Source organism: Nyctibius grandis, chromosome 4, assembly GCF_013368605.1.
Source record: "Nyctibius grandis isolate bNycGra1 chromosome 4, bNycGra1.pri, whole genome shotgun sequence".
In the NCBI taxonomy this organism is placed as follows: domain Eukaryota; kingdom Metazoa; phylum Chordata; class Aves; order Nyctibiiformes; family Nyctibiidae; genus Nyctibius; species Nyctibius grandis.
Window position 1 is genome coordinate 66,017,510 of NC_090661.1, and position 22,606 is coordinate 66,040,115.

General features: G+C 41.1%; 1 protein-coding gene across 6 annotated transcripts in view; it reads left to right on the forward strand.

The window, feature by feature from the left end:
* Positions 1-9,100: 9,100 nt before the first annotated feature.
* The window catches only part of WDR89 (WD repeat domain 89), a 42,329-nt gene continuing 28,823 nt past the window's right edge, over positions 9,101-22,606 (forward strand). For 2 of the 6 annotated variants that reach the window (XR_011048125.1, XM_068400034.1), the window contains exons 1-2: positions 9,123-9,197; positions 9,627-9,712. The gene's annotated coding sequence lies outside the window, so the exon portion shown is untranslated. Of the gene's footprint in view, positions 9,198-9,355; positions 9,371-9,626; positions 9,713-16,753; positions 16,833-18,418; positions 18,513-22,606 lie in introns of those variants that run through there. The other 4 variants (XR_011048126.1, XM_068400035.1, XM_068400036.1 and 1 more) reach the window with 4 other exon arrangements.

The window sequence follows — 22,606 nt, forward strand, 5'->3', positions numbered from 1 at the left end:
TGTGTTCTGTTGTCTTTATTCCTTCCAGTGCTGAGGGACACGTGGTTGGACGCACCACAAGCATAAAACACTGATCACCAGAAAACTTACATTCATATTATCATATAACAATAATTGTTAAAACAATCTTGTCTTTTAAGGTGTGGGTTTTAGATGCAAAAGTTTAGGAAAAAGAATGAGGAAATACTGAAATGAGGTTTGTCTTTTTCCACTGCCTTAAAATCTGGACTGTGTAGTTTCATATACTAAATAATAAAACAAGCTATTGATCAAACTGTATACAAAGAGTTAAGTCATATCTTTCTATAGCTTTTGTCTCTTGTTGCACGCTGATAAATGAATATGGAAGCATGCTGTTATTCTCACTGACAAGAAACTTGCTTTCTAAGAAAGTGCCTGTTGTGGAGGGGAAGAAGTAGTTTCACAAGTTCTGGAACTATTGAAGTTTGGGTTTCCAGTGGATATCTGATGACTGCTTTGATTTATGCTGCAGGATGAGTTTAATGAGATAGCTCAGTCCTTCCTTGAAATTAGAGTCCTCATAGAAAACAACCACGTGGGTTTGTATCCGGTTGGGTCACCTTCCAGTAACTTCCCACCTCCCAAATCTGCTTTGAATATTGGCCAACTGTGGGTATTTTTTTCCCAGAGTACTGAATATCCACAGATTTTCATGCAATGCATTTAGGCAGTGTATTTGCATGAGCTTTGCTTCCTTAGTAAACAAGACTAATTGCAGAATACTATTAATTTCAAATGCTGTGAATTTTGTTTTACCATGGTCCCGAGATGCTTTAGCTGATATGGAATATACAAGCATGAGAAAGTATGAGTTCATTTGTATATTTGTATTCACTTTAAGTAGCCTTAAATTACTTAGAGAAATGCTACAAAAAAATATTAGTCAGTGTAACTCTTGCCTCCTCTATTTTTGCAGTTGTACAATGCCCAGTGAGGAAGTTTGAGCAGTTAAGTAAAGTGTCTGAACAGTATTGCAGAACACACTGAAGAGCTGGCACTGCCCCTTAAAAGGAAGATGTTACGCTATTTCATATTCATTTATTGGGCACTGTACAGTGTTCCTCCTTGTTGTGCTAACTGGAAGGATTTATGTGGAGCTAGTGCACAAGATTCTACTCTTTACATAAGGTAAGAACTCACAGTTTATGCTAAGGAAATCTCCTGCAACTTCCAGAGATTGCTGTGATTTTTTTTTTATTTTTTTTTTTATTTTTTTTTTTTTTGGTCCTACACAGGCCTTTTTGTCCTGTTAGAGCTGTCAAAAATGTAGATAACCAAACCAGGATGTTAACTGCAAGGACCACAGAAACGTATGATCTTTTGATCAGCCCATCCTGGCCATATTACTGAACTGGTAACTAAATCTCCATAGACCTGAGATGTGGATCTTCCTCAGTCGTCTGTTGTGTTTGTTGTTCTTTGTGAGACTTTTAGATCACAAGAGTGGACCAGATACAGGAGAACTGTGTAAATCTTTATGGGTCAAATAATCTTTAATGGTCCTTTGACATCTGTGTAGCCAGAATTTGCATATAGATTGTCTAATTTGATTTGACTTTTTGCTTGCTAATTACTTTGCAGAAAGTAAAAGCAAGTTCCTGTCCAAAAGCTTAAACCTGCAGTGCACTGGGAATTGTCCCTTCCTCCATTTTACATTTTGTAATAGAACCATCCCTGGGCTTTAACCTTAGTCTGTGAAGAACAGTTGGATGTAGAGACCCTTGGTGGTCTTTTCTGAAGGATTTTCTTATCACTCCTTTAATTGGTCAAATTTTTATTACGCCCTTTATTGTTGACTTAACTGAATGCTCTGGCTTTATACAAGTGACTTAGTCTGACCACATGCAGTAACTTTTCCGGATGGCGTGGCAAATACTTGATTTACAGCTGATGTGGTTTTGGTACAGTATATAGCAGCCCTTCCTAAGTATGGCTGGCGTGCTTGCTTTTACTTACCTCTAATGTTCTGACCCTCCCTTCCCCTTCTGGGACTAATACTTTCTTCTCCTGTCCCCACAACTATTGAACATGGATCACATCCTAAGGAGAAATCTTTTCCTTTTTAACTACATAATAAATCTTTTGGGTATGAGAGAGGATTCTAAATCTGCTAAGAATCTGTGGGGGTTGTTCCCCCCCTCCCAAGTACATGTATTGTAGCAATTTGTAGGGGAGCCAGACTTGTTTTCTTAATCTCAGGAGGAAAGTAGCAAACTTCCTTTACACTGCCATAAAAACCAGTGAAGGGCTGCTGTTTAAATAGATGCTTCATAATGCAATTTAGTGAAGTTTAGACAACAGCAAACTTGACAAGAGAATCTTATTTTAGTGGATACTGTCCTAAACTCATGAGTTCAACAGAACTAAAGCTATTTGTTCTACTCTAGAAAACCCTACAAATTAGTGACAGAAAACAGCAAGTTGGCAATAGGTGAAATTACCTACAACTAGATTCTGATCAGCCTTTCCTGGGTGGGAAGGCAATGATTTCCTGATTCTGTACCAGTGGCCACACTCGCCTCCCAGCCGTATGGTGCTTTCCTACGTGCAGCCTTACCATGTGCTACAAGCCATTTTTCCTCACTTCCATGGACAACTACTACTCATCTACTCCAGCTTTTTCCCTTCAAGAATCTCCAAAGACCAGCGTCCTACCAAGCTTTACAGCCATACTTCATGCTCGGTGATACGCCACAGCACAAGGGTCCTTCAGCTCACAACGGAGAGCATTCATGTGCCAAACTGGTTTCCTTCACGCAGGCATCCTCTGCGGAGCCGGGTATCTCCGCTCTGTGTTAAACACTGTGGCTGGTCTGAAATGTGCAGAGTAAGATTGTAGATGATAAATAGCAACAAGGTATCACTAGAGCATTGTAGGAAGAAAAAGGGGAGGAACCTGTGTGGAGCGGTGGTAAGATGTTGGCATGTGGAGGAGAAAAGGGTTGTGGCAATGGGTAAGGGGGGGACATAAGGGATTAACAGAGGTTGGGAAGTAGTAAGCTGAGGAAGAAATTGAGAGTTGTGAACAAGGCATGAGCTGTAAATTCTTTACCATTTTCAGAACTTCATTGTGGTTAGGAACAAAATTTCGTCTTTATAGTCTTTTAATAACTTTAAAAATTATTTTTATTTTTTTGCCTTTTTTCCCTAGGTGGTATGCAGTTGTGTCTGGATATACTTAATATTCAAAGAGGAACTAGTTAGAGTTTCCGCAAGTTGAAGAGTGGAGAGCTATTTTGGCTTGGAGTTGTGGTCATCTGTTATGGTAGCTAGAGAACCATTGCCTGTACTAATTCAATGCAGTTTGATTCCAGGTGGTCTCAGATTTGGGTTTGTAGATTGATTCAGCAGTTAATCTTCTCAGAATCTTAACAAACAAACAAAAAACCCGAGTTTGTTTTCTAAAAGTTCTTTTCCCCTTAAATGTATAAGGCTAATTTGACATGATAGCTTAGCAAGCGTAAGCAGGAAGTACGTCCTGTTCCCGTATCAGTTAAAGACAAAGAATTCCCCTGAATTATTTAATCCATCACACGTTTGATCATCTCCCCTGGTATGCCAGTAGCCATATTTGGATAATTCCTACTGTAGAGAATTCAGTCCTGGTGGCTAATCAAGTCCACAACTGCCTTGGGAAGACTGCCCAAAAAATGCCTCTTATGAAGAGTTACTTTGCATTTGCTAATCTCATGCTGTTAAGCAAAGGGATGTAATCATGTTTGCCTCATACAGAATGATTACATTTCAGAACATGATGACCCAGATTTCTACTAACCTGCAAAGATTTTTAAACTGAAAATACAGAGAGGCTGTTAGCTATGCTTCCACTGTACACAGCATGTACTTTTGTATGTGTTCATTTTCAGTGATGTATGGTTTACAGCCTTATTCATGCTGGAATGGCTACTAATTGCTTAGCAGTTATTGCTGTGGACTACAGTGCATAAATTGCAGTTGCTGGAACTATAAATTAAACAAAGCTATTACTCAAATTGGCACTTGCCGCTTTAAGAGTTAGAGTATTTTCTCTGGGCTGATGTCTACAGGACATAATGCTGTCTCTGTTATTTTTTAATGAGGTTTGAAGGAGTAAAAGTTGCCAACATCTTTAAGACAGTGGTAAAAGCACAAAGTCAACCAGTTCAGCATTCAGACTGATTTCATACCAATGCTAATCAGCACTGCATTGTGTTTGCCTTGCAGCAGCAGTTCTGTTCTTTCCTGATGCGTTGGCCTTGTGACAGTATTGGGATTGTGTCTAGACTTCAGGCTGACTAACCTCACTAATATATAGTTGAAAGAAAAATTAAAAAATCTTATGGTCAGCTTTGGCTCTTTTCACTTAGAGGCATGTCCAGGCATCTTTTTTTAAACATCTGGTTGCTGACATTTCTTTCCTGTCAATGCAAATAAATGTCTATTTCAAAATTTATATATGAGACACTTCAGTAGTTATGCAAACACTGTACCTATGATACAAAAGTTCTGAAATATGTATCTAGTCTCATGGCCTAGTGCTGCTCTGTCTCCTGAACGTGGACTTTTGGGGGGCTGGTCTTCTGTAATTGATCTCAGTGTCAACCAATTTCAATTGAAGTTAGAAGACCAGAGCTTGAAGCAAAGATAAAGTGTACAGCATATGGAATCTGACAAATAAATCCATGCTCTTTAAGAAATTGCCCCCTCCTGCCCCCCCAAGTCAATAGGTAGCAGATTTGAGCTGCCTCATAATGCATGTCTGTGCTGTATTTGGGAACCTCCCACATGAATGTGTTGGCTTAATCCTGAGGTTCTTGGGAAAAGCCAGGAAGAAGGGTAATGGCTCAAGCTAGGCTATCCTGTTTAGTCTCTGTACAAATACAAAAAGAACTGAGAATGCTATTAGAGGAACCCTCCCTGGTGCACTGTGGGTGCCCCCCGCTACCACTCATACGGAAGGCCTCTGCTGTTGCGTCTCGTTTGATCTTTCTGCTTCAGGGAGGAATGAGGAATTATTGCCACTAACAAAATTGCCAATAAAAAACTAAATCTGAACATGTACACTCCTAGCGAGGGTGTTCAGAAAGAGAGGATGAGCAGGAAAACAAATACTTGTCTGTAGTGTATTTTCCTTACCTGAACTATGCCTGGAACATCCACTCAGCATTTTAGGGATAGTTACAGAGGACAGTTGGGGAGGCTGAGGAGGAGACCACAATGCATGGCCTAATTTTCTGCTTTCAACAAGATCAAATATAAAATCTTACACTGGCACTCTGTGCAGGTCATGAGAAATTGCAAGCATTATTACCAATAGCAGCATTATTAAAATTAAGAATTCCTGCAGCAGAGATATGACAGACAGAGCTCTTTTACTGTAGAATGCAGAAAGTTAGCTTAGGTTCTCTGAAGTCAGAAGCTGTTAACTCTGAGCTGACCTCTAAAAAATAGTGTCCTTATCCAACAACTTGACTTTGCAATCAAAACATCCTTTTATTGTACTATGTAATCAACGTTTGATTTTGGTTTATCCAGCACTAAGTGGCAACTAAGCATTAAAGTACCTTCAGTAAATCCGGGAACCTGATAATCATCAGTTATAATACATTTGCCTCATTTCTACATTTTGTGTCAAGTTCTGCAGATAGAAGTGCAAAAAGTGATGAAGTTTGCCAGCTCTCCCCTCACAACAAACAGATGAGAACTGAAAAGTGAAAGGATCCAATGAGCTGTAACTTTTAAAGATGTTCAAAATAAACCCTTCTTTCTCCAGCAAATCACATTGTCTTCTACTATTTCAGCTGCAGGAATCTGCTGATGGAATTAACGTTCATTGATCCCTGGTATGTAACACTTTGTCTACATGCCCATACAAGTTAATTACAAATCACTATACTGTGAAAGTTGCCATAGGTGGCCAAAATATACTGCTACATAAATAACCTTGACATACGAGATAGCCAAGTAGTTAGGGTACTACTGCTTGATTTGATAGACCTTACATGAACAGTTCCAGTTAAAACTGCAACAAGCAACATTATCAAGCCCTACAAACATTATTTATGAAAGGGCATTTTAGAAAAAGCAATTTCAACTACATCTAGATACTCTTAATTTCTTTCTCTGCTTTGAATGCTATACATAAAATTACTCTAAAAATAATGGTGCTTTCATTTCCCCTCCTTTTTTTTTTTAAACTTTGCTGAGGGGAAGAAACACTTCTCACTGACCTATATTTGACACAAGGCAATCCAAGCAGGGAAAAAAAAAAAAGGCAAGCAAGATGCAAAAAATATTTGTGGTGCACTATGGTAGCACCCAGAAGTTGCTGGCTATGGTCAGGGATAGTTGTGTCACAACATATGTTGTGGTATTATGCAAACACACAGCAAAAAAATTCTTGTTCTAAAGAACTTGCTGGTTGAGTACTTGAGCTTAGTCCTAGAGTACATGACCCTGAAACTCAGATTTGTTGAGACTATTTCACTTTCTTTTAAGGTGGGGATCATAAAGATTCCTTTCTAAAAATGTCCTTTAAGTTCTGTCTGTAAAGTAACTGTCACGAGTTACAAGTGATCTCTGGAGCAACTGCTGTGGAATTACTGTGGTGAATGCATTTTACAGACGCATTTCTACCTAACACATACTGTGACTCAGCAGCGTTGGTGTGCTATTGAGAAAATTGTACTTGCTGTTAATATAGCTGGATTCATCTGAGAGTACTGAATACCAAATCCGCGGCTGTAGAAGTATGTCATTCCAGTTGATCTTGCAGCTGTTTTTACTACCTGAACAATGAACAGGAGGTATTTGTTGAATTTGTGGCAATACCACCCCAGGGAATTCGGATGAAAAACTGCTAACTAAAAATATTTCTCATTGCAATATTGACGTTTACAAGACAGCCTTAAGTATTATAATGTATATTGTGTTTAAATTCACTATTGCCTTCAATGAAATCATATACATCTTGTTTTGAAATTGTCAGAACAACTCTCACCGATTTGAGCAGTGATTAGTCTAGGCGATAGACTTCAGCGGGACCAGGCTTCACAACAATGATGAAAGGTATTTAATGTGAAAACAATAAGCATGTAATTTGGGTCTTTGTGCTTTGATGTCATGTGCTTAGATGTTTTTCTATCTTCAGTGCACCATGCAGGAAAAAAAATGGCCCCCAAAATAAGTGTTAAGAAGCAAAAATAAACAAAGGCACTTCTTCACAGTAGCCGGTGAATTGGTTTGTCTTCTGTGATCCCTGCTTGGCTAAGAGGCTTCTGTGAGCTGTGCACCTGTGACTCCTCCTGAATACAAATAGCTGTATTAATACCTGGTCCTAATAAACTATTTGGAGAGCAGACTTTAAGCTGAAATCTACATGAATCATCAATGCATCTGTGAAATACAAGTCGATTGTCTCATGGTATTGCAGAGTGATCACAGAGAAGGGCATTCTCTACTCCTAGATTATCGTGCTGGTAGGTATGTAAGTAGCTGCAGTAATAAAAATAACAGTAGTTATACTGGAGCATGTAGAATTAATTAAAATTTTGCACACAACTAGTGGCAGGCAACTGAAATTGTCAGTACTTTGAAGTATCTTTTGATTGACTTTTTGCTTCCGTTACGTGTCAGGGTTAAGAAGCCATTCAACTGAGGTACAAGTGTTTTTTATAATGTTCTGTGGTTATTATCCATGTGACTTGACTACATTATTCGGTTTAGATAAAGCTCTTTTTTTTTTATCTTGCTAGAAAATTATATAGTCAGCTCAAATGTTTAATTTTAATTTAAAAAATGGCAGTGGAAAATAAGCTGATGAAAATATTTCCATGTTAAAAAATACTTCTCGAAATAATTTACTTATTACCAATATCATAGATTAATACTATTTCACAGAATCAATCAAGTTGGAGGAGATCTCTGGGATCATCGAGTCCAACCATTGCCCTGACCCCACAAGTGACAGCATTTATCACAAAAGACCACAAATCTTTTATCTAGTACAAAAATAAAAGTACAAATTACTTTTCTCACTGAATAACATCCATCTAAAATTATGGACTAATGCACTACTCTGCAATTGGGGCCAAACAAATTTCAATGCTGAATATTAAATTAAGAATAGAACAAGGAATTCGGAATTCTGAAACTTTGGGCAATATTAAATAAAAAGTTAAAAGAAGCAAGTATGCTATCCTTGTAATAAACCTGTATGTGCTAGCCTATTAAATTGAAAGTAAAAAGAAAAAAAGGAAAAAAAATACTATTTGGAACTTTAATTGGAAAAAAATATGTAACAGCACGATGAAGGAAAAGGAAAGCTAATTAACCTTCCTCTGCCTCTTCTTGTTTAGATCCTTCCCATGAAATAATTATGTTAATAACAGAACTAATCTGTTCCTGCTTCCCCGGAGAGCAGCGAACACCCCTGGACCCTAAGGGACTCGTGCATCTCCTGTCGCCCCACCAGCCCGTCATGTCCCTGCCCCTCCACGGCTATTAGACACTCGCAGCTAAAGGAAAGTTCAGTCTCTGATCCCTTGTGCCATGGAGCACACTCGCCCTTTCCGTGCTGGCCTTTCGGGGGACTCTTCTGAACCCTGTCGCACACGGGATCATTTTCTTTTCGAGGCTGTCGGGGACGTTGCCAGCGAGCCAGAGCCGTGTCGGGGAGCGGGCGCAACCCCAGCCGTGAGGCCCTGCTCGCCGCCGCTAGCCCGGGATCCCTCGGAAGACCTAGCACCCACCGCGGGCCCCTCTCCGCGGCCTCACTGCCCGCTCCGTCCCCTTTAAGGGCCGCTAATGGCGGCGGCTTCCCGCCAGCGCTGCTGCCCCCGCTGCCCCGCGGGAACGGCCCCGCCCCCGGTGCCATGGCAACGGGGCGGGGCTCTCGCGTAGCCGCCGGGAGCCAATAAAGTCGTGGCGATTGAAGGGCATAGGGGCACGCCCCCTCCGCCTCCTGCACCAATCCCCTTCCTCTGCGTCGCTTCCCTTCCCCGCCGCCGAGGAGGGAAGATGGCTGCCGGCGACGCGGCCGGAGCAGCCAATGGGGGGGCCGGGGAGGGCTCCGGGGGCGGGGACCACAGCGGGGCGGGGCGGTGCGCACGCGGCGGAGGCCGGCGGCGTGGCGCGGCGTGGCGGGAGGGGGCGGCCGTGAGGGGCCGCGGTGAGGAGCCCGGAGGGGCCGGGCCGCGGTGAGGGCGGCCGCGGGGGTGGAGGGGAGTTCTCTGGGGCGAGGGGGCAGCCGAGGGCGGGGCAGTGTCTGCCGTGTGGGCGTTGCTGTGGGGAGGGCGTGGGGTGCTCCCCTCTGAGGAGGATCGTCTGGGCGGGGGGGGGGTGGTGCCGGCCGGGGCGGAGGGTCCTCTGGGTGAGGGGTCACCTCCGCTGAGGCTGGGGGGGCTCCTGTGGGTTTGGCAGGGGTTGCACCTGTGGGGTTTGTGGTGGGGGAGGGTGGGGGTTGCCCACGGCGGGTGGTTTGGGCTCGGAGAGCACCCACCCAGAGATGCCCCTGTGCGTCGGGGTTGGACATCTCTTGGTGGTGTGTAGTGCCCTGTGCGGGGGGAGGAGGCGGGGGGGCTCCTGGAGTTTCCTTCGCTCACCGCTGTCTTTTCTTTTTCCATTAGGCTAAACTGAAGCATCTCGTGCTTTGCTGATGGCGATGCTGTCTGTGTTGCTGGTAAAGCGTGAATAAAAACACTCGACTTACCCTGTGAGTTTATCCTGTTACTCGGTGTAGCCTGGAAGCTTAGAAAGAGTAACTGTACTCTCAAAGCACTCTGAACAGGGGGTAAAGGGCTGGGGGAGAGTTGACACTGGCCTAGTCACACTTTCTGTGACTGTGTCTGGGAGAGAGTGGGCTAGGACTGAGCCTGACATGAGGACTGGGTCAGTGTATTGCTAATTAGGGCGGGCACATCTGATTAGTGTTGTGACTGATCAGTTATGGGCTGTCAGGGTTAAAGTTAGGACCTGTATTGACAGATAGAATATGTTTATTAATAAGTACCAGCTGACCTCACCTCGGTTTGGTGAAGATGGGGATCTTTTTTAATAATAGTAACAGTCTAAAACAAACAAAAATCTGGAAAATATCAGAAGAAGAAATAAAATTTTTTATTTGGGTTTTTTGTTTGGTTGTTTTATTCCCCTGGGAAAAAGTGAGAAGAAACTTTTTTACGTTTTTGAAGGAAAAAATAGTTAAGAGAAACTGCTGCCAAAGGTGTAGTACTATATCCTTAAATGATATTTTATATAGCCAACAGGTATTTCAAAATATGCTCTCTGTTGGAGAATTAACTTTTTCCTACAAGATGTGGGGAGCGGAATTGTCAATGCTGTGTTATGTTAAGGACTCATATTGGTTACGATTGTATAATTCCAAATTAATTTTCCCTAGAAGTGTATTCTAAATTCAGAACAATGCAGAAGTACAAGGTCTTTTCTTAGTATGCTGTTTTTTGGGCCTGAGAACTTAGATCTCAGAACTAAGCTATGTTAATGCCTTTTATTTCCTAATATTCCTAATAATCAGATTCAGTGAAGTGTGTGTGCAGAGCAGCTCCGGTGAGATAATTGTCATTGTCGACAGTAACTGAAAAGATTTCTGTTCATGTGTATCCCAAGGATTGCTTTCTAGTTGCTAATTTTACGTAATGCTTGTTTAAAGTTTACATGTTTGTTTCTGTTTGTTTAGAGTTTATGTTTGTTTAGAGACTATGGTAGCTATTTGCATTTCCCTCCAGATACCTTTTTATGGGGTCAAGGAACAGCCCTGTAGGACTCCTCAGCAGCCTCTGCATACATAGACAGTGGCGTGGGGCCTGGCTGTTTCTTGCATGTTCTCAGACTTTTTGTAAACAATTATCTTCTTTTTTGCCACATAAGAGTTCTGCTGTACATGGGATGATCAATGATGTTCAGGTAGTTTTTTAAATGCCCTAAGTATTAGATGAATTTTCAAAATTTTTTTTTTCTTTCACCATATCAGTCTTGGGGACAAGAATCCTTTGCTGGGCAGCCCTAGGATCTGGTCTGTACCTGACTGCGTGGGAGGTCTCGTCTAAAACCAGATTGCTGTTATGTGCTGGTAGCACTTCCCAGCTGGGTTCTGCAGCCTTGACATGCTTTTACTGTAACTATACAAATAATGGTATTTCTGAACTTTTCTGAAAAAAAGCAAAGCAGAAGGAAATCAGCACTACCATGCTGATTAGCTGTGTTGATGCAAAGTTGCCTGTGCAGACTTCTAGGACTTGGTTTTAATCGGTAAGTGAAAAGACGTCTTCTGTGTGGGTCAGCTGCTTCTGTGTGATGACAAGTCTGTTGGCGAGTTTCACACCAGACATAAAAAAAGAGTGCTGAGACTTGTGGATTGGAGACTTGGCAAGGCCAGGTTTTGGAGATGAGTGTGCTTTGTGACTTGCAGGCAGTTTAGGTGCAAGATGGACAATGGAGGACATAAGAAAGGCAAGAAAAGAGCGTGTTGCCTATAGCCACGTGGGTTTAGGAAGTTCAAACATGCCTTTGCCCTCTTCAGTCAGCGTGTAGAGGTGGGACATGTTCAGTGCAGTCTGTAAAGAAGCTTAGAGCATTTAATTTAGGGTTGGTTAGTTAAATAGGTATGGACGTAACTTGGATCATGGACGTGACCAACCAGAGTATGTTGTATTAGCTTCTGAAATAAATGGGAGGGGTTCTGAAACTGTATATAGAAGACTGTTGCTTTGGTAGATAAAGCTTTAGACTGAGAGGGAAGGATGTCTGATGCTGAAATCTCGCCTTCTGATTAAATTTCAGTAGTTTGGATGAATTGTTTCTATGATGTATTTTTGCCTTAGCTGATACTTTGATGCAAGTTTCAGCAAAATATTATGGTGAGTGCAAAGCAGGAGGTGGGAGCGGACAGCTCACTAGAAAAAGAAAGTAAGCCAATCTGTAGCACTGGAAAAATCATGCTCACATCACAGGACAAATACTGAGTAATTTCACTAGGCTGTTCTGAAGGTCCCAGCATACAATGTATTTTCTGTCCTGTTTCTAGAGCCTACAGGATATTCGAGTGTTTTCAACAATCAAAATATTTTCTAAGTAGTGGCAGGAAGCAAATATTGCACACTTCACATTAATATTTTCTTAAAAACTCTTCAACCTGATCTGTTTTTATTCTGTTTCATTATGCTAGGTGTTTAAGACCAGAAGGACCATTGCATTATCTAGTCTGATCTGCTTTGCAAGACAAACCATCTGTGCTGTTGTTTATACCCTTTACAGACTACATAAATTTATCTCCCCTTTTCACATGCATCTGAAGGCACTTCTTGCAGACTGTTAATATTGTCAGATTTTTGTTATTATTTTTATTACACTATTTGTGTTGTTGAAAATGTTTTGAGATTGCCTTAATGGTTAGTTTCAGACTAAAAGTTGGGATAAAGGAATGAAAATATTTTAAAACCTCTTGTCCCTATTGTTTTGCTCTTTGAGACTTGTTGTTTTATATAAGGCTTCACTGTGGCCTTATAAGGGCACTTGCTATTTTTCTTGTAATTATCTAGTTTTCCAGCTAATGAAAACTTAATGAAAAATCAAACTGGTTCTGGAAATCCTTCGTTTAATATAGCAACTGAATCTTATCTATGAGAGCACAGGTACATTAAAACACTCACAGTTCTTAGGCTGGATTAAACTAACTGGTTCAAAAAAATTTGCTTTACAATAAAATTACTTTTTTTGCTATATTGTGCTTGTGTACAGCAGCAATTCAATTTGAAAATGTTGAGTATCTTTCTTGCAATTTCACTTTGCTTTTAGATGGATGAATGAACATACAGTTAATACCAGTAGCCACTGCTGATGTGGTTTTTTCCTTCAGCAGAATCTTCATATTTTTTCATTTTTTTTTTTTTAGTTGATAAGCAGCTTTTCACTTGCACCTTTTCTGCAGCTAGCTGTAACTACTGTGCTCTTTTCTTTTTTCCCATGCCTGTTATTTCTAGGCAAAACTATTACTCAGCTTCCTATTAAAAATAAGATGTAGAAGTGCTGTACAATTTGTAAGCAGTTAAATTGGTGAAACGACAACCCAGCATTTAACTAAAATTGGCAAATTGCTTGCTAAATGGAGTTACGTGCTGGAACAGGGAACTTCAGATTCTGATTACTTTTCAATAATTTGAGGATCTTTTAGTAATAAGCACGTGTGTATGTTTGTTGCTATGGGAATGACTGAGAGCGCTGGAATTAAGTGTTATTGTTCCTTTGTGGGATCAGAAGGGACAAGCAGGTGGCTGTGAAGGCAAAAATTCTTGTTTAGAAACACGCAGCTCTTTTGCTAACAAACCTGACTTACTCAAGTTTTGTATACGGTTTGTGGAGGATTTTTTTGAGGTAAGTGAAGTTGGCTTTAGTTTACTCAATATCTCTCAATATATCCAAGGAAGTACATGATTCAGTTTTGAAAGGGGGAAGAATAGATTTAAAAATTAATTCTAGTGGTTTAATGTCTCAGGTTAACTATTACCATGTATGTGTATTGGATGTTCCTGCTTCAGGAGTGTTCATAGGAGCCAGACCTGAATGTAACAGATAGAGACAGGAAGAGTTTTTTAGTTGTTGGATTTGGTTTATTTCCCCCTCTTCCCTGGGAAAATTTAGTGACGGATGTTTCTGGACTTGCCACTTGCTGGATGCTTGAAGAGTAAATACAAATGCACAAGTCAGTTTTTCCCTGTATGCTTCTGCGCGCGTTGCATGGAGATACGAGAGTCGCATCTTACATTGTTATGAAGTCTGAAAGATCAAAAGCTCTGAACTGAATTCACAGAAATGAGACTCAAAAAGAGCATGTAGCTTATTTTTAATCTCCTTGACAGAACAGAAAGGAAGTTGCACTGTAGTTGAATTTGACTGTGTTTTCTTCTTCAGTTTTTGGTGCTAGACAGTTCTAAGCGAAGGCTGTGATTTTTGATTAATAGTCTGATTTGAGGATCAAAAAATGCTGGTACCTTAATAATAAGTGCTCTCCTTTCGATTTGCGTGGTATAAATCTGTGCCACTCCGCAGCTCCTCGGAGGGTGCCGGAGCTGCGGTGAGCATCGGTCAGGAGTGACATCGGGCGGGCGGAGCGCGCAATGACAGCTCCTGTCCCTCGGTCACCACGGGGCATCCAGCTCGCTGTGAGATTGCCTGGGTGCTCGTGTTCTCTGTGATGCTGGCGTCGTGTTTGTGGTGCACTGAGAGATGCAGTCACTGCAGGACAAAAAGGCTTCAGTTCCACGTTGCAGTGCCTGAGAAACATTCAGACTGGAGAGGGAGGCGTTGCGTTTCCCACACAACAGCCTTTGCAAAAAGACGTGGCTGTTTGGAGGGCACGCTGAAGTCCTTAGGCTTTTATCCAGCACTTTCAGGGGCGTGGGGAGAGGAAGCCACCTTGAGCTGTGAGCTGCGTTCTCTCTATGCATGTACATACCCTCTTACTACAGTCTTAATACTGCTTTTGAAACTATGCACTAAGCTAATGTTGTGTCTTGCTATTGTCTGTCTGGCAGTGTGGTATCTTCCAGAAAGAAATGATGAGCCAGCTTATCTTGTAGTCGCTTGTTTTTCAGTCTGCCTTCCTATTTGTGTTCTTTGCTGTGCAAGGGCAGTTGCGGGTGCCAGACTGACGAGTTTATAAAAGTAGATGAAGACAGTAACAGGTTTTGCCCCTGCTGTTCTAATTGGAAACTATTTTGAAAGATAAACTTTATAATTTCTGGTCTAAATTTTATTTATGGTCAGTTTATACTCTTAAACTGTTGTGCCAGTATTGTTCTTGAGTAGCTCCCCTCCCTCCTCAGCATTTATTCCTTTGATGTATTTGTAGATAGTAATCGTATCCTCTCTCAGTCTCTGTCTTTGCCAAGCTATACAAGGCAAAGCGTCCCAGCTATTTCTTGTAAAATAAACAGTCCATTCCCTGGATCATCTTAACCCATCCTCCGCTGCCTTTGATTATGGTTTAGTTATCAGCAAAGAGCCCTGCTGGCAACCTGCTATGACCCTGTGAAATATGAATTGACTAAAGCATTGAGAACAAACATGGCTTGAGAGCAGGGTGATTAAAATGTGTAAAAGCTCTTGACTTTGCTTTTTATCCTTGTCTTGTTTTGGGGCAACACTGTCTGCTGAAGGTGTTGGAAAGGTCTTTGTGGATCTCAGAAAAATAAATTCCCCATCTAGGTCTTAGGGGTTTGTGGGTGCATATAGCTTTTGTTGTGAGTTGCCAACAGGGATTGTCTGTGTTGCTGCATACAGTAGGTCTCTTGATCAGAAAGTGGCAGAGTATCGATACCTACGTACTTGCTCTTTTGTCCTTCCCTTTCGTGACTCTATTTCTTATGACTGAGTCCTAAATCACTCTCGTAGTGAAAAAGAAGTTGAACGTGAACTTCCAGTGCAGTATGGTAGAAAATCACTGTGTGCTTGGATATTATAACAAGGGAAAATATTTTTTTAGCTGTGTATGGCATTGGTGAAGCCAGTACTGGAGTGTTGTGTATGGTTCAAGTGTAAACACTGTCTAAAGGCTCTTGAAAACAAAGAACTGAAGAGAGCGCCTTGCATGGGTACAATGTGCACATACTTGATGCCTCAGCATCTTTTATGGAGACAAAGGTAAACTCTCTTGAACAGGATGGAGTCAACATAGCTCTAAACCCCTTTATTCAGCCTCTTCCATCCTACTGGTGTCACTTAGATGACATCTTTTCCTTTTGTCTGCTACAAAGCACTGAAAATTGAGCTTAGGGCATGATAAGGATTCAGCAGAGGCTCCAGCTGTCAGGCTATGCACAAAGAGCATGTTTTGGAAATCGGTAGTCTGTGAACTGTCATGGGCACACAAGGATCTCCAGTTTCTCCTGTTTCTTTGATACTGGAGAAAGTCTGTCACGTTACCTTGACGTGGTGATGTTCTGGATTAGCTAAATATCAAAATTGGATACGGTAGGATGTGACTGGTGAAGATACCTTAGTGATCTGCATGTTCCTGGGGAAGTACATGAGGAAAATGAGGAGAAGTCATTTCCCCGGCTTAGGCTTGACAGATGTTTGTGCTTGTGCAATACATCTGGAACAGCAGAGAATTCCTTAGGCAGTGATGTTAGTGTTGTGTTAAAAATTGCCAAGTGCACAAATGTTGTGTTTGGAAAATCCTGGTGCCCCATTTGCACGTATAGAGGAATATCTTACTGGTTCCCCAGCAGCATCCCTAGTGAGGATGAGAATCATAGTAGCTGATTTAAGCTTGGGTTTTTAAGAAAAGAGTTTTGAAAACATAATAGTCTTGTGTTTTGAAGAATGAGCTCTGGTAATGAAGTGTACTTAAGCTGAATTACTGTTGTGAAAGAACTTCTAAAATATTCTGGTAAATAAAACATTTTATCTCATTATAGGTATTTTGGCACCAGCTTGTGGTAGTAGGAGCTATTTTTCCTGCTGTGGCTAAGTTTCTTTATATCCTTTTATTCCACTTGCTGCTACATTTGGGCTGACATTTCCCAGACTTCCTGTGGTGTAGAAACAAATTCTTCGAAAGAATTTCAGAAAAATTTACTAATATTTGGGAAGAATCTTCTTACTTCCAGGTTTTTTTTATATAAGGTACCAAGTGGCAGTGTCTAATTGAAGGAAATAAACGGTGTTATTTCAGAGTCATTAAATTATTTGTGCAGCTGCATAAGTAATTTTTTCCTTTCACCTTTCTCTGTAGGGTAGTTCATTGGGGTGGCCCATTCATGTGGTGGTTTTGTTCAGCTTAAAATGGCCCTGAAAATCAGCACTCCTGGAGTCCCTTCTTGTAATCCCACACTCGAAAGGACATCGAAGCACTTCTCGATGGTGGAATTTGCAGGTGCATTGTGGTGTTACTGTGACTTTCACATTTTATCTTGTAGCGTAGATGTTCAGAACAAGGCTTTTTCTTTCAAAAGGCTGCTGCTGACTGTACTTACTAATGTTTATGTACACAAGTATTACGAGTTAGACAGATACTGCTTTTGTTTCACTGTTTAAGAAAGTAAAGAGTGAATGTTGCAGCTTGCTGGGATGACTTAATAAGCTGTTCTGCCAGAATCAGGGCTAGTAAGTGTTCGTAGGCCAGGGTCTTGTTCAAATCCACTGGGATGAATAGCTTTATTTCTGTCTTCCTTATCTGTGAGATGACCATTTGGTGCATAGCTCTAGTGCCAAGTCAAACAGCAAGCTGTTTGACCTTTTAACAAAAGAAAATGCTGTTAGTGAGGAGGCGTGTGAGGAATGGTTCAGAGAAAGGTATGAACCTTCTCTTAGCTGCTCATGGTTATGTTGAGGAAACGTGAATGGAGAAAAACTTAATACTACGTGCAGGAGAACGTTGTACCCTACATGTTTGTTTTCCAGCAGTTGATGGCTGTACATAATTGAGAGACTGATTAGTTCTGTATCTTCTTTTCTATGTGGTTACAAAAAGTAATGTCAATATGGTGCCTATGGTGGGAGGTGCTCACAAGAGAAAGGAAATGACTTTTCTGTGGTCACTGTGGTCTGATGAGATAAGCACAAATGCAGAAGGCTGAGACTTGTATTCCCTTCAAGTTCTGCAGCGGGTTAGCTGAATAGCCATGGTTACATTACAGACAGACAGCAGGACACAAAGGTGCTTGTGTTGTTCATGTGTTCTGAAGCTGTGTGTTATCTATCATCTGCTGGAGTTGGGAGCATTGATGTTTGCATAGCACTTGGACAGTCTTCTGGAGCTGTTGGGTGCACAATTGTCCACCTTCTGTTCCTTGTGGGGGTGTTAACCAATATCCTGGGTCTCATGACAGGAGGAGGTGTTTGTTAGAGAAAGGGTGAGCGTGGCAAAACTGGCCATGACTTCCCTGGTAGATGCTTACCCTTCTTTTAGAAGGTGATGTGGATTCCTCACCCCATATGTTGTTAGTGTGCTGGGCTGGAGTACAGGTTAGGCACTGTTTGTGCCTGGGAGAAGGGAGGAGCAGTGGGCACAAACCTCCTGGTTGATCCCATCTCAGAGACTTGCTCCAGTGCAAAAGCCAAGGCCCAGCACTGGACGGTTTTCCTGGCAGCTCTTGCCCATTCTCTAGAACCCACCCAAGGATGCAGAGGTCGTGAGTGTGCAATTTAGGCATAGATTAGCTTTTGCAGAGGGTTTTTAAATACAGTATTCTTTACAAAAATAAAGGAGCATATATAGAAGTAAGAAGATAAATGTCCCGATTACAGTATCTCTTTCTGTAATTTAACCTTTGCCTGGGAATCATTCGGATCTGCCTTTATAAAATAGGATTGCTTCTGCTGCAGCTCCTGTCAGCTTGATCTGAGAATAGCCACGAGAGTAAAATAGAGCATCTCTTATCCTCTTATTACTTTGCAGTCTCCGTTATTGGATGACCACCACATCAGCACCTGGATGCAGTAACATCCTCTGCCTGGTGAGGTCACTGCTAGGGAGTCCTCCCCCCTCACAAGTAAGTTCTCAAAGGGATCCAGTTGCTCATGTCGGAGTGTGATTTTGGTGACCTTTGCTGCTCCTCTGTTAGTGGGGCTGTGTCACTGGTATGGGACTGGATGAAAAGAGAAGATTGAAAAAGGAAAATTCTCAAACGTGTTTGAAATAATGTTTGACACATCTTCTTAGAGTGTTTAGAAACTATTTCCCATGTTTTATGTTAGGGTCTCCTAAATTGTTCTGCAGAAGGTAGTTTAGCTGTCTGAGCATCAGATTGTAATAATTTTGATTTAAATTTGAAGCTAAAATTAGTAATTTGAGTATTTTTATAGTTTTATATGGTGTTTTCTGTGTGAGGTTTTTTAGTTGTACATTGGATTGTTCTACACTTAGATTTTTCTTACGATGACTTGTCATCTGGGTCCTTTGCAGCTCTTTACCATCTCTTGGTTCATGAATTTATATCAATAGGCTTTCAGATACTCAAGTTTGAATGTTAATTCATTGCAATTTGATCCTGAAGGCATGCCTGAATTTTCTAAATCTCGCCTGCCTCCACTATATTTTCCAGTGTTGGCTGCAAAATCAGAATAGCTCTTTCTAGTTGTAATGCAAAATCTTACACCAAAAAACTAATTTAAAAAGTTTTATTTTGATGAAAATATTCAATGTATGTTTTTTATGATTTATGCATTTAAAACTACACCTAGTCAAATGCAAAAGTTGTTTTTGTGTTCTCTCTCTACGGATATCTGGTATAATATTCAGAAAGAGGTTTTGTTTCTGTATTGACATGAACACCTGCTTATGCCCCCAAAGGATGAGTACACAAAAGTTGTAGTTTCCTTTTTTTTTTTTTTTCAGTTATTGAACCCCAAAGCACTGAGCACCTGTGACTTTTTTCCCTTTGTTCTCTCCTAGTTCTGACTCATTTTTTTCTTCTAACCAATACTGTTGTTTAAGGCCATTTCCTTGGTTCTCTGTCCCGCCTACAGCTCTTCTCTCCGTTGATGAACAGGATTGTACCCCAAGGTTCATACTGGTGGGAGGGTAGGATGGAATTGATTTCATGGAAGGCAGATAGTTTGGTAGACCTAGTTTTTTTGCTCTTCCCATAACACTGCCACAACAAAGTCTTTCTTTTTCCTCCTTCCTGCTCTCTTGATATAATATTTTTCTCTGTACTGCAAATGCAACATCACGTGGAGTTTTTTATTGCCGTGCTTTACTTTTGGAAACTAGATGTAGCTGATTTGAAAGGATGAAATAATCCTCTTGGCAGTTTACATTTTGTCTCTGCACTTTAGCATAGCCTCTCGCGCATCTTATTCCCTTCCTGCTTGGTAGACTAAATGGTGTTCTCTTTGCCTTAAAATGGCTTTGTGGGAATGCTGGAAAAACGCCTTATCTCTCCACTTTGGTAAAATAACAAAATCAGCTATAGGAGTTTGTATCCTGGAGATATTATGCATGTCTGATGGGTGTTTTGTGCTTCCCCTCTCACTGCTTAGCTCATTTGGCTGATCCATCCTCTGTTGTGCAGTGGTGCCAGTGAGGAGAGGTCTCCAAAGGCATTTTGCATTAGCGAAGTGCAGCGTGCTAATGCGTTCTCCTCAGCCAACCTTGCGCTTTGCGTTTGTATATTAAAATGCAAACCACATGTAATGTTGCACGCATGAATTGCTTTCCACTGCCCAGAGCTCCAGGTTTGTTCTTAGTTTGTTCTTGAACTTTTAATAATCGTGAAAATAAAGGGAGGGTCTGTTTGTATTGTTTATAGTAGGAAAGAACAGTGCAAGATTTCATCTACTGCTGTTCAAATCCCTTGCTATTTTTGGTATTTGACCTCTGCGGAGAAGATTGCCAAAACTACAGGTTGTTTTCATTTTTATTACGTGTTTCTACCCTCCTACTTGTAAGTTACTCTTACCTACTGATTAAATCTTTAAGGCAAAGTTCCATTTCTCCCACATTTTCCACAGTGTTTTTCAGAGAGGTAATTTTATGTTTCTGTGTGTTGTTGAGCTAACATTCCCTTTTGGAAATGAGAACTATGCAATTTGGCAGCATCTTGTGTACACCACTAAAAGGAGAAGGAAAATAACTTATGAATTGCTGGTTTATTTTTTGAAAAGCTTTCTAGATTAAAGAGGACTCATGAGCCTGTTGGCGTGAGTTGAGACTGCAACATTTAGAATAGTGCACAAAGAGCACAGCGGTATATGCTGAGACAATAGTAAATGTTTAGTTTGTGCAGATGGGTGCTTACCTTTCTCTTCTCTGTCGCTGGGAAGGCCTGCTTTGGGCACCTCTGACTGTGCTTCTAGTCTTGCTGTATGGTTGTTTCCACGCTCCACTAGTGAGAAATATATAACAAAGGCCTCTGAAAATCCTGTCCTTCCTCTTTGGCGTCCCTTCAGCTTCGTGCCTTCTGTTCTAAAAATCAAGTGTATTTCTTTTTTAAAGGAGCCTTGTAGGATGCCCTGGAGGTCAAAATATTTTAGGTTATTTCAGAGTACTGTATTTAGTCTGAGTTCCCAGTTTTGAGTGTCCTTCAAGAAGCTTATTGTTTCTGGTAGTTGTGATATCAAGGAGACGTGCAAGGGTTGCATAAAACAGTGAAGTTAATTCATAGAAAAGATCACATGGATGTAATTCTGGAGGACTAGATACAGTAACACAGAAACTTCAGGGTTAATTTGTAGAAGGTGGCTTTGCCCTGTTCAGGGACTGCAGATGTGAATGCGGATGAGAGATGCAGTTGTTACATGCAAGGAATGGTGATCACTGAGCATGGGCTTGGGCTTCTGTTTCAAACACATGTGCCTAGGCATAGCCAGACACCTTCAGCCAGGTACTCCTGTGTCATCCAAGTGGTGGTGTTCTCCTGGCACCTTAACGTCACCTGGATTTTGTCTGTGTTGAGACCGTAGATCCAGACCATGGGCCACTGTGAGTTGGAATAAGTGAAGAACCTGAATTTAATTAACTGCCTCACATTCTGAGCAAAGGAGGTACCTTGGGGAAAGAAGAGTTTTTGGCCAACGCTGTCTCTGCAATTTCTTCTGAGACCAGAACAGTTCAAGAGCAAGCTGTCTTTCCCCTCCAAAGTCTTTGTGTCAGACAGTTTGTCACATCAGCATGAGCAGTTTTCCTCATCATCGCAACTGGCTGTTATGCTGTATCCAAATTATGTCAGGTTTCAGAGATACTGACTTTGCCAAAGGGTTCTTGGGGACCATAACAAAGCAGATACCCATGTTGTCGAAGTTAAGGAGTGCTAAACTAAAAGCGCTTCACTTCTGTGGTACAGAGCACCATGTGCTTTGTAGGTGGCTGCAGTCCAGTGCTTAGTTATCTTCTATTGTGTTTGGAAGACCATTGTTTCCTATTTGTCTCATAAATTTAACACAGATCCTATTCCTGCCATTTAAACTTTCCCATCAAAATACAACAGTGACTTCCCCTTCTGAAAAGGAAGGGCTGGCAGCTACACCCTGAAGTCTGAGCATGAACTGTTTATGTAACCTTCAATCACAATTTCATAATAGTCTGAAGACTTTCTTACTAGGGCAGACATTTTACTGAGTTTTTAGCAAAAACTGGCTCCCATCAAATGCTCTGTTAAGGTTTCTTAGTTGTTGCAGTGGAAATAGGATTGAAAACTGAACCCTCCAGCTTCCTGGTGATATAAATTGCACATCTCTCTGGAAACCCAAACAGCATTTTCTGCTATTTCAAAATAGCTGTACCTGTGTCATTCGGGGGTAAAAGCTTAAGAGCTATCTTGGGCTAATTTTATTTCCCAGAAAATATTATTAAATCTGAATGAACATGGTTTTTTAGACTCTGGCTTTTTACAGCTTCTGGGTACTTGTAGAGTTCCCTCGCCCTCCCTTCCCGAGCAGTAAAAGCTCTGACATGAGCCTTATAGAAACTGCTCATTGAATAATATTCTCTATCAAAGTCAGTAATATTTAAACAACTGCAGCTTGCTTTCCAAATGGATGATATTTGTCAGGAACATGTCTGTTTGAGTTTACTTGGCCTTTTGAGTATAAAAAGTCTGAATATTTAGAGCTTGAAATCCAGGTCAGTCTGCAAAACTACATT